The sequence below is a fragment of the Neovison vison genome, chromosome 1 (assembly GCF_020171115.1).
Source record: "Neovison vison isolate M4711 chromosome 1, ASM_NN_V1, whole genome shotgun sequence".
Classification (NCBI taxonomy): domain Eukaryota; kingdom Metazoa; phylum Chordata; class Mammalia; order Carnivora; family Mustelidae; genus Neogale; species Neogale vison.
The window spans coordinates 95,833,419-95,843,359 of record NC_058091.1 but is presented as its reverse complement, the minus strand read 5'-3'; positions in this window follow the sequence as shown (position 1 = coordinate 95,843,359).

The following is a 9,941-nucleotide window of genomic DNA, read 5'->3' as shown; positions in this document are numbered from 1 at the left end:
CCATTATCTAGAATCATTTTTAAAAAAATTTTAAAAGGCAGCATCCAACAAGAACAACAGAACGAATAGGTCCTGAGCCCCAGATGTCCAGTGTATAAAATCTTAACATGATCTGGTGTTGTTTCTTGACACTCAGGGATTGCATGGTCGAAGGAATATGCCTTGTAAAACAGATAGTCAAATAGATTCTCTTTAGGACTCCCTGACCACTCTTTCCAGTGGGTGGGTACAGGGTGAACACTCCAGGAATATTCTTGTATTTTTTTTTCCCCATAGAGGTAAATTTACAAAGAAAACAACACATCTCATTATGTCACTTTTATTATACATACTATGTCTTCAATCCCAAAGGTATAAAACTAAAGCCAATAAAACAATATGTAAGAAATCTATATAGGAAGTATAAAGGAAATTATTGTGTACAGCAAGAACATGATTGTTTTTGGTGGTGCTTTCTTGATTTAGAAATAGTCTAGTTAGTAATGTTATGTCTTTACTTGAATATTTTTATGCTTAATTCTTTTTGCATGTCTATTATTTGAGGCAAGAGTTCAAATGTTATGTGACCAGTCTATTTTGTATAAAATTTCAATAAATTAATTGTTATTTTATTATAAATTAAAGCATTTGTTTTTGGCTCCCCTTTCTTTGACAGCTGGAATTCATTTTATTAACAAGCATACACACACACACATACACTCCTCATACATAGTCCATATTCAATCCAAATATATTGTTACTATGTATTAACTACAAAATAATCAAGTTCATGTCTCATATAATAGGGTGAGTTTTAAGGAACTAAGTTTTAGAAAAGCTAATTGACATAGTCATATAAAACTATTTCTAGAGAAATATGGTTTTCTTTTCTCTCTCTCTAGAATCTTTTAAGATTTTCCTTTGATTTCTGGAGTCCCAGAATCTTGTCAGAATGTGCTTTTGTATCTGTGAAGAAGTAAACCCTGGCATAATTAACAGAACATCAGTTACTAGATGCTAGATATTAAAAATTACAAGTAACAGTGAATTATTTAAGGTTTTATTTCTCTGAAGAAATCATATAATTTATTTATAGATCCTAAGTATTTCACTACACAAATAGGTGATGTATGTCAGAGTCTCTTTCACATGGGTTTTTAAAGTGTGCTTATGTTATAAAATCCACTACCCCCAGTCTTGCTGATCATCACAAAGAATCATCTTCACTATCCAGATGCCCAGAGGACCCCTCATTACCTGTTGATCATAAGGCAAAGCTCAGAGGGTCTTGGGTAAACATGGGTGTATATGTGTGTTTTCTTAAGTCCATAATTGTGATGTGCTTAGGCACAGGGTTGTGATGACCATTAACCCTTGGCTTATGGACACTCTCCTGCCCTCCTGAAATGCAGTTCTTATAAATGGTAGTCTTATTTTAAAATTCTGAGTTTATGGTCTTTTTTCCACTATAGAATATGTCTTTTTTTTTTTTTTAATCTATCTTGCCTAGAATCTGGTGAAGCGTTTTAATTTGAATATTTGAGTCTTCTGCTCAGATAAACTTCCTTCTACTACTTAGTGGCTCCCTCATCTCATCTGTTAATTTTTCCTTGTCTAGCACTCCAGTTATTTACATGAAAATTCTGCTAGATCTGTTATCGAAATCTATGGCCTTGCCCATCTTTATTTCATTGGTTTTTAACAGAGATTCTGTGCTCCTTCTCTTCATCTGTTGATTTGTTTGCAAATCATTGTCCATCTTTATAGACACAACTAAATTTTGTGTGTGTGCACGTGCTATGCTTGAAGCTCCTTAATTGAGCTTACAATTTTGTTTATTGGGAAATGGGATGCATTTTTGTTCAATATCAAGTTTAAAGTCTAATCTATCTCTGACAATAGTTAAATAACAATTTTATACCTTAGATGTTCAAAAAAATTTTCTGATATTAAATAATACTATTTATATCACTTGGCTGATTTTTAAGCTCTACTTGGACGATCAGTTTCAGGAAGTTTTTGTTTTTCTTTGTTTCTATCTAAATCTGAAAGACTGGCCTAAAATGTCACGCAATTTCAGGCAGTGTGGTGAAAGCAGGGATATTTTCAGACTTTCCAGCCCTTGCTTCCACAGTCTTCATCGCCTATTGTATAACGTAGGAGAGCTCTGCTGATCTAGGGGAGGGCTTCTGCAATAGCTTTATGTTGTTAGAAGCCAATTATTTTGGGTGTTCTTGAGTCTCTTCATTCTGGGTGCTGGCACCTTTTCGGTTGGTTGTTGATTTAGTATGTCTCTTCCCTGGGGTTTATATTCCAGTTGCTGAGGTACCTTGGGTGGCAGTAATCTGGATAATGAAGGCAGGCACGGCAATCTGGCAAAGTATGTCAGAGATTTGCCAGAGTGTGAAAATATAATTCCCCTAATGAGAGCTCGAACAAAGCCTCTCTGTTCCTCAGTCTTTTCAGCAGGCCGTGCTTGGTGTTCTTCTAGAGCCAGGACCAGAAAGAACTCAGTGTGTCTGCTAACATGCCTGCAGCTCATGGGCGACAAGGGAGACCCACGTCACCTCAGGAATGCTCAGCTGAGAAGATAAATTACCATTCCCTGGGGATTCACAAACCTCTGTAAAGCAATAGTTCTCAAACCTCTCCTCGTTGTGTCTCTGCCACCTGGCTCCAAATTCTCATCAAACACAGAGGAGGGAACTTCTCTATCAGCTTTTATTTCCTTCTTTGAATCCAAGGTCTTCCATCCTCCAGTTAAACAGCAGGCTCAGTTACTGCTCAGCTCAGGACAGGCCTTGTAGTTTGATAAGAAATATAGGATGAATGGTGCCTGTCTAGCTCAGTGAGTATAACATGTGACACTTTATCTCAAGGTCATAGTTTAAGATCCACATTAGATGTGAAGCTTACTTTAAAAAAAGGGGGGGATGCTAGAGTGGTAGCATACACAGAGTGTCATAGATAAGAAGAGAGGAGAACATAAATAAAATTAAAAGAAAACTTGCCAGAAAAAAATATATATATAATATATATAACTATAAATATATATAAATATAAATATATATAAATATAAATATATATATAAATATAGATATATGTATAGGGTATATATATATAGTCTATATATATGATATATATATATAGTTAGGCAAAGAGTGATATATATATATATATATATATATATAGTTAGGCAAAGAGTGATTTAAAACTCAACTATATATATATATATATGTATATATATATATATATATATTCCAACTTGGGGCTCCACACTCAGCATGAAGTCTACTTGAGTTTCTCTCCCTCTGCCCCTCCCCCAGCTCTCTCTCTCAAATAAATCAATAAATCTTTAAAAAATAATAATAAAAACAAAACAACCCTTTTGAAAATAAGCTAACACTCTTTCACCTAGAAACCACTTGCTCATGAAAGGAAAGATTAGCTGACTCGTCCATCCACTTTCCCTTCTTCTTTTTGAAGATAGACGTTGCTGCTGTGTGTGTATATTTATGTGGATGTGGATTGGTTGGATAGGTCAGCTAAGGAGAGTGGCAAGCAAGAGGAGTTAACAAAATTCACGAATGTAAGATCTCTCTGATTTGTACTTTATTTTCTAAATCACCCACTTCTGTCCTGTCTACCCCTACACCTATGTTCTTTCCATTTGGGGGGGCACAAAATCCAGTCTTTTCTAAGTAATGACCTTAGCTTTTATCCTGGCCTCATTTCAATTGGTATTCATCAAAATCTCTCCAAAAAATATCTACCCCAATTTTATCCAACCTAAATGACAGCAGCTCCAACAAGCACATCTTATCCTTGTCAATCAGACATACACACTTCCTAGACCTCATCTGACAATAAGTATAGATATGCCAGGCCCACTTTTAAAGTCCTTCTTTTGGGGCGGTCGCCCATTAATATTCCAGGTCTTGAATTTAATTCCTGCTTAGTCTTTTACTATTTATGTGTTTTTAGAAAAAGTACTTTATCTCTCTGACTCTCTTTATTCACCTATAAATAAAGATAATATCTACTTTGTGAAGTTATTTTTGAGGATGGATAACATTTTGACCCTTAAGAAAAATTAGAAGAAAGTTAAATCATCTTAATATTCTTTAATTTTTTTAAGTATTTATATCAACCAGGAGTTTTCCACAAATTGTCCAAATTTACCCTTGAAGGGGCCCTCTGAGTTAGATATTATCACTGAAGAAGCTGAGATTCTGACTAAAGAAGCTGGGGTTCAAGCTCAGAAATTGTAACTTCAAATATTGATTTTTTACAACCAACTCCAAATGCTTCTTCTAAAGATTAAGTTATAAAAGCACAGAGAAGTGGATGTCTCTTGGTGGAATTTCAAGTATTAGTGAAAAGAGTGAGGGAGAGAGATCTTGGCACCACATAACCAGCAGCTTGATTCCATCAGACCTAGGGAAGTGGGTCTTAGATGTGAGCATTCTGCCACTGATGCTTGAATCATGATTCCTGTGGGGATATTTTAACCCCCAGCATTTAGAATTCGTATATATTTCTCCTAAGAACTCACTTCTACCAGGGGTACCTGGGTTGTTCAGTAGGTTAAGCATCTGCCTCCTGACCTCAGTTTAGGTCTTGATCTCAGGGTTGTGAGCTCAAGCCCCACACTGGGCTCCACAGTGGGCATGGAACATTCTTTAAAAAACAAAACAAAACAAAAAACTATCAATAAAAAAATATCGGAATTTATAATCCTTCAATTTTTTTCCACTTCCAGATTTTTATAGATGAATTAGATAAAATGATGAATGAAGTGTAAGTAACTTTTCTGGTTGCAAAGAATATCAGGTTCTTACCTTGAAAACATCCATTCTTGCAAAGTTCCCTTTTCTACACATGATGAACAGAACAATATTGCTCTGTAAAAACAAATAAAACCCAAACAAGTGTCTGATTTGTTCCCATGGTCAAGTTTTCACATTCCTGCTCCAAAGCAATGAACTAGGCAAACAGCAGCACCTTGTTTAATGTATGGGAAGAGCTAGCACAATACCCAGCACTCACAGAGTTAATTCTGGAGGGAAAAGTCTCAGGTCCTGTCCTATTTCTGTCAGTAATTAAAGTTCTGGTCTACTCCAAAGTTTGTTGGATATGCAGGTAAATACATTAAAAAAACAAAAAGGCAAGGTTTATTCTAAAAACTTTGGCTGATATTTTGTCCATTTTTTCATCAACATAAATCCAACTGTCAGCTTCCTGACTATTTTATGCTATTATCCTATTAAAGTAGGGCCAGAAGTCCTCACAAAATACTGAATATTTTGCTCAACACCTCTTTGAAATAATTTTATTTTGAAACAATCTCAAGCTTTCAGAAAAAGAAGTACAGCCCACAAAACTGTCTTTTCTGGAACCATGTAATTTTCTGGTTTCATTTTCCCTGAATATTTCAGTATATAGTTCCAATAAACAAATACCTTCTCAACCAAAACATAACCATCAAAACCAGTGGTCAGCTTAAGCTGCTATACCATGCTATACCAAAATACATTGGGCAGCTGAAACAGCAGAAGTTCATTTTTCTCACAGTTCCAGAGGCAGGAAAGTCCAAGATCAAAATGTCATTCTGTTTGGTTTCTGGGGAACACGCTCTTCCTGGCTTGTAGATGGCTTCCTTCTCTCTGTGTCCTCATTGGGTCTTTCCTGTGTGTAGGTAGAGCGAGAGAGGAGAGAAGTACAGAGAGAGGGAGAAGGAGAAGGAGGTATCTTTCTGTTCTTTAAAGCCACCAATCCTATCAGATTAGGACACTGTCCTTATGACCTCATGTAACTTGAATTACGCTCAATGCTCTATCTCCAAATGCAGTCACATTGGGGGTTAGGGCTTCCAACATTTAAATTTGGTTTGTGGGGGCACACAATGCAGTCCATAGCAACTATCAAATTCTGAGACCCCCATTCAAAATTCACCAAATGTCCTAATGATGTTTTCTGCTGCAAAGAATCCAGTTCAGAATCACATTTTGAATTTGTTTTTCTCTCCAGCCCTTCATCTGTAACAGTGCCTCAGCCTCATTGACTTGTATGACCTTGACATTTTTGAAAATTATAGGCCAAGTTTTTTTTTTTGTAGAACGTCCCCCATTTGGGTATGCCCAATGTTTCCTAATGCTTAGATTCAAGTTTTAAAACTCAAAACAATATCACAAAAGGGAACCTACATGCTTCTCCTTGGATCCTACCAGGTAGAATTTATTTTTGAACTTTCTCCATTACTAATAATCATCTCGATCATTGATAAAGGTGGTGCCTGTTTCTCCACTTTAAAGTTCCTTGTTCTGGTACACCTAGGTGGTTCGGTTGGTTAAGCATCTGCCTTTGGTTTAGGTCATGATTCCAGGATCCAGGATCCTGGGATCCAGTCTCACACTGGGATCCTTGCTCAGCAGGGAGCCTGCTCCTCCCTCTTCCAGCGGCTCCTCCGTTTGTGTGCTTGAGCTCTCTCTCTCTCTTTTTGATAAGTAAATAAACAAAATCTCTAAAAAAATTAAGTTCCTTGTTCTTACTTTTGTAATTAATATTGTTTTATGGGAAAGCAATGTGAAATGTCCCATGTCCCTATATAAATGTTTCACTCTTCCTCCATCTTCTCATTTTTTATTTACTAATATACATCAGTAGAAACTCATGAATTCTAATTTTATTCAACTCTTCACATCATAATCACTATTCATTCATTGTAATGACAAAATTGTCCCAGATTTGGCCAGTGGGACACTATTCAGACTGGTTTCAATGTCTTTTCTGACATACGCATCTTGTACTTGCCTTGTTCCAGCTTTGGAATCACTCTTTTCTTCAAGTCCTGGTTCCTTTGAGTGGTATAGACAGTCCCTTAAGTATGATAGCTTGACTTACAATTCTTTAGTTTTACAATGGCACAAAAATCCTACACATTCAGTAGAAACCATACTTCGAATTCGGAACTATGATCTTTCAAGGGCTAGTGATGGGCAGTACGATTAACTCTCCTGATGCTGGGTAGTGACAGCACAGCTCCTGGTCAGGCATGTGATCATGAGGGGGAACAGCCAGGACACCTACAACCATTCTTTCCCCATGCAGACATTCTGTTTTTCACTTTCAATACAGAATTCAGCAAATTACATGAGATATTCAACCCTTTATTATAAATAGGTTTTGTGTTAGATGGTTGTCCCCTACTGTAGATGAATGTGTTTTGAGCACATGTAAGGTAGGCTAGGCTAAGTAGGTTGGGTGTATTGCATGCATTTTTTTACTTACAACATTTTCAATTTACAATGGGCTTATTGGGATGCAATCCCAGTGTAAGTTGAGGAAGATGTGTATTTAGATTCCGAGATCTAAGTGTGCTCATTGCTTTTGGGATGTTGCCTTTCCAAGGCTCTCTCAGTGGTTGGAGATAGAGAATATCATATAAGTTAGAAGTGTGTGTAATGAATGTGTGCATTTGCACTTATAAATATTTTAATACCTATCTATGTATATCTATATACAATGAGTTCTACTTTACCATTTGTTTGATAATATGATTTTGTTCCAACACAACTGAAATATGAAGACAGAATTTGAGCACAGCACAATTTCATGTTTGCTTAGGCATGATTTCCTCTGAGAGAAACAGATGAACACAGAAAACTACACCCAGTTGTGCCAAGCCTTGTCTTATGGAAGACACACACACACACACACAAACACATCCAACATCTACCATCTACTTCAACTCACTTTATGTGCCATTCTCCATAACCATCTCATCTGGTGTTACAACTTACTTTCTGATTTCAAGTAACTCTTCTTTCCACCGCTTCAAAATGACTCTGAAGCTGCAATCCTTCTGACACCTACCTCAACAAGCAAATTTCTGATCCTTTTTAAAAGATTTTTTTAAAAATTTTGTATAAACATATAATGTATTTTTATCCCCAGTGGTACAGGTCTATGAATCACCAGATTTATACACTTCACAGCACTCACCATAGCACATACCCTCCCCAATGTCCATAACCCCTCCACCCTCTCCACCCTCCTGACCTCCCTCCCCCCAGCAACCCTCATTTGTTTTGTGAGATTAAGAGTCTCTTATGGTTTGTCTCCCTCCTATTTCAATCTGTTTCATTTATTCTTTTCCTACCTCCCAAACTCCCCACATTGCATCTCCACTTCCTCATATCAGGGAATCATATGATACTTGTCTTTCCAGATTGATTTATTTCACTAAGCATAATACCCTCCAGTTCCATCCATGTGGTTGCAAATGGCAACATTTCATCTCTTTTGATGGCTACATAGTATTCCATTGTGTGTGTGTGTGTGTGTGTGTGTGTGTATATATATATATATATATATATATATATATATATATATACACATCTCACCTCTCCTTTATCCATTTGTCTGTTGATGGACATCTACGTTCTTTCCATAGTTTGGCTATTGTAGACATTGCTGCTATAAACATTCGGGTGCATGTGCCCCTTCGGATCACTACATTTGTATCTTTCGGGTAAATACCCAGTAGTGCAATTGCTGGATCATAGGGTAGCTCTACTTTCAACATTTGGAGGAACCTCCATGCTGTTTTCCAGAGTGGTTGCACCAGCTTGCATTCCCACCAACAGTGTAGGAGGGTTCTCCTTTCTCCGCATCCTCACCAGCATGTCATTTCCTGACTTGTTAATTTTAGCCATTCTGACTGGTGTGCGGTGGTTTCTCATTGTGGTTTTGATTTGTATTTCCCTGATGCCAATTGATGTGGAGCATTTTTTTCATGTGTCTGTTGGCCATCTGGATGTCTTTACAGAAATGTCTGTTCATGTCCTCTGCCCATTTCTTGATTGGATTATTTGTTCTTTGGGTGTTGAGTTTGCTAAGCTCCTTACAGATTTTGGATACTAGCCCTTTATCTGATATGTCATTTGAAAATATCTTCTCCCATTCTGTCAGTTGTCTTTTGATTTTGTTAACTGTTTCCTTTGCTGTGCAAAAGCTTTTGAACTTGATGAAGTTCCAATAGTTCATTTTTGCCCTTTGCTTCCCTTGCCTTTGGTGATGTTCCTAGGAAGAAGTTACTGTAGCTGAGGTCAAAGAGAATGCTGCATGTGTTCTCCTCAAGGATTTCGATGGATTCCTTTCTCACATTGAGGTCCTTTACCCATTTTGAGTCTATTTTTGTGTGTGGTGTAAGGAAATGGTCCAATTTCATTTTTCTGCATGTGGCTGTCCAATTTTCCCAATACCACTTGTTGAAAAGGCTGTCTTTTTTCCATTGGACATTCTTTCCTGCTTTGTCAAAGATTAATTGACCATGGAGTTGAGGGTCTATTTCTGGGATCTGTATTCTGTTCCACTGATCTATGTGTCTGTTTTTGTGCCAGTACCATACTGTCTTGATGATGACAGCTTTGTAATAGAGCTTGAAGTCTGGAATTGTGATGCCAACAACTTTGGTTTTCTTTTTCAATATTCCTTTGGCTATTAGAGGTGTTTTCTGGCTCCATATAAATTTTAGGATTATTTGTTCCATTTTTTTGAAAAAAAATTGATGGGATTTTGATAGGGATTGCATTAAATGTGTAGATTGCTTTAGGTAGCATAGACATTTTCACAATATTTCTTCTTCCAATCCATGAGCATGGAACGTTTTTCTATTTCTTTGTGTCTTCCTCAATTTCTTTCATGAGTACTTTATAGTTTTCTGAGTATAGATTCTTTGCCTCTTTGGTTAGGTTTATTCCTAGGGATCTTATGGTTTTGGGTGCAGTTGTAAATGGGATTGACCCCTTAATTTCTCTTTTTTCTGTCTTGTTGTTGTTGTATGCAACTGATTTCTGTGCATTGATTTTATATCCTGATACTTTACTGAATTCCTATACAAGTTCTAGCAGTTTTGGAGTGGAGTCTTTTGGGTTTTCCACATATAGTATCACATCATC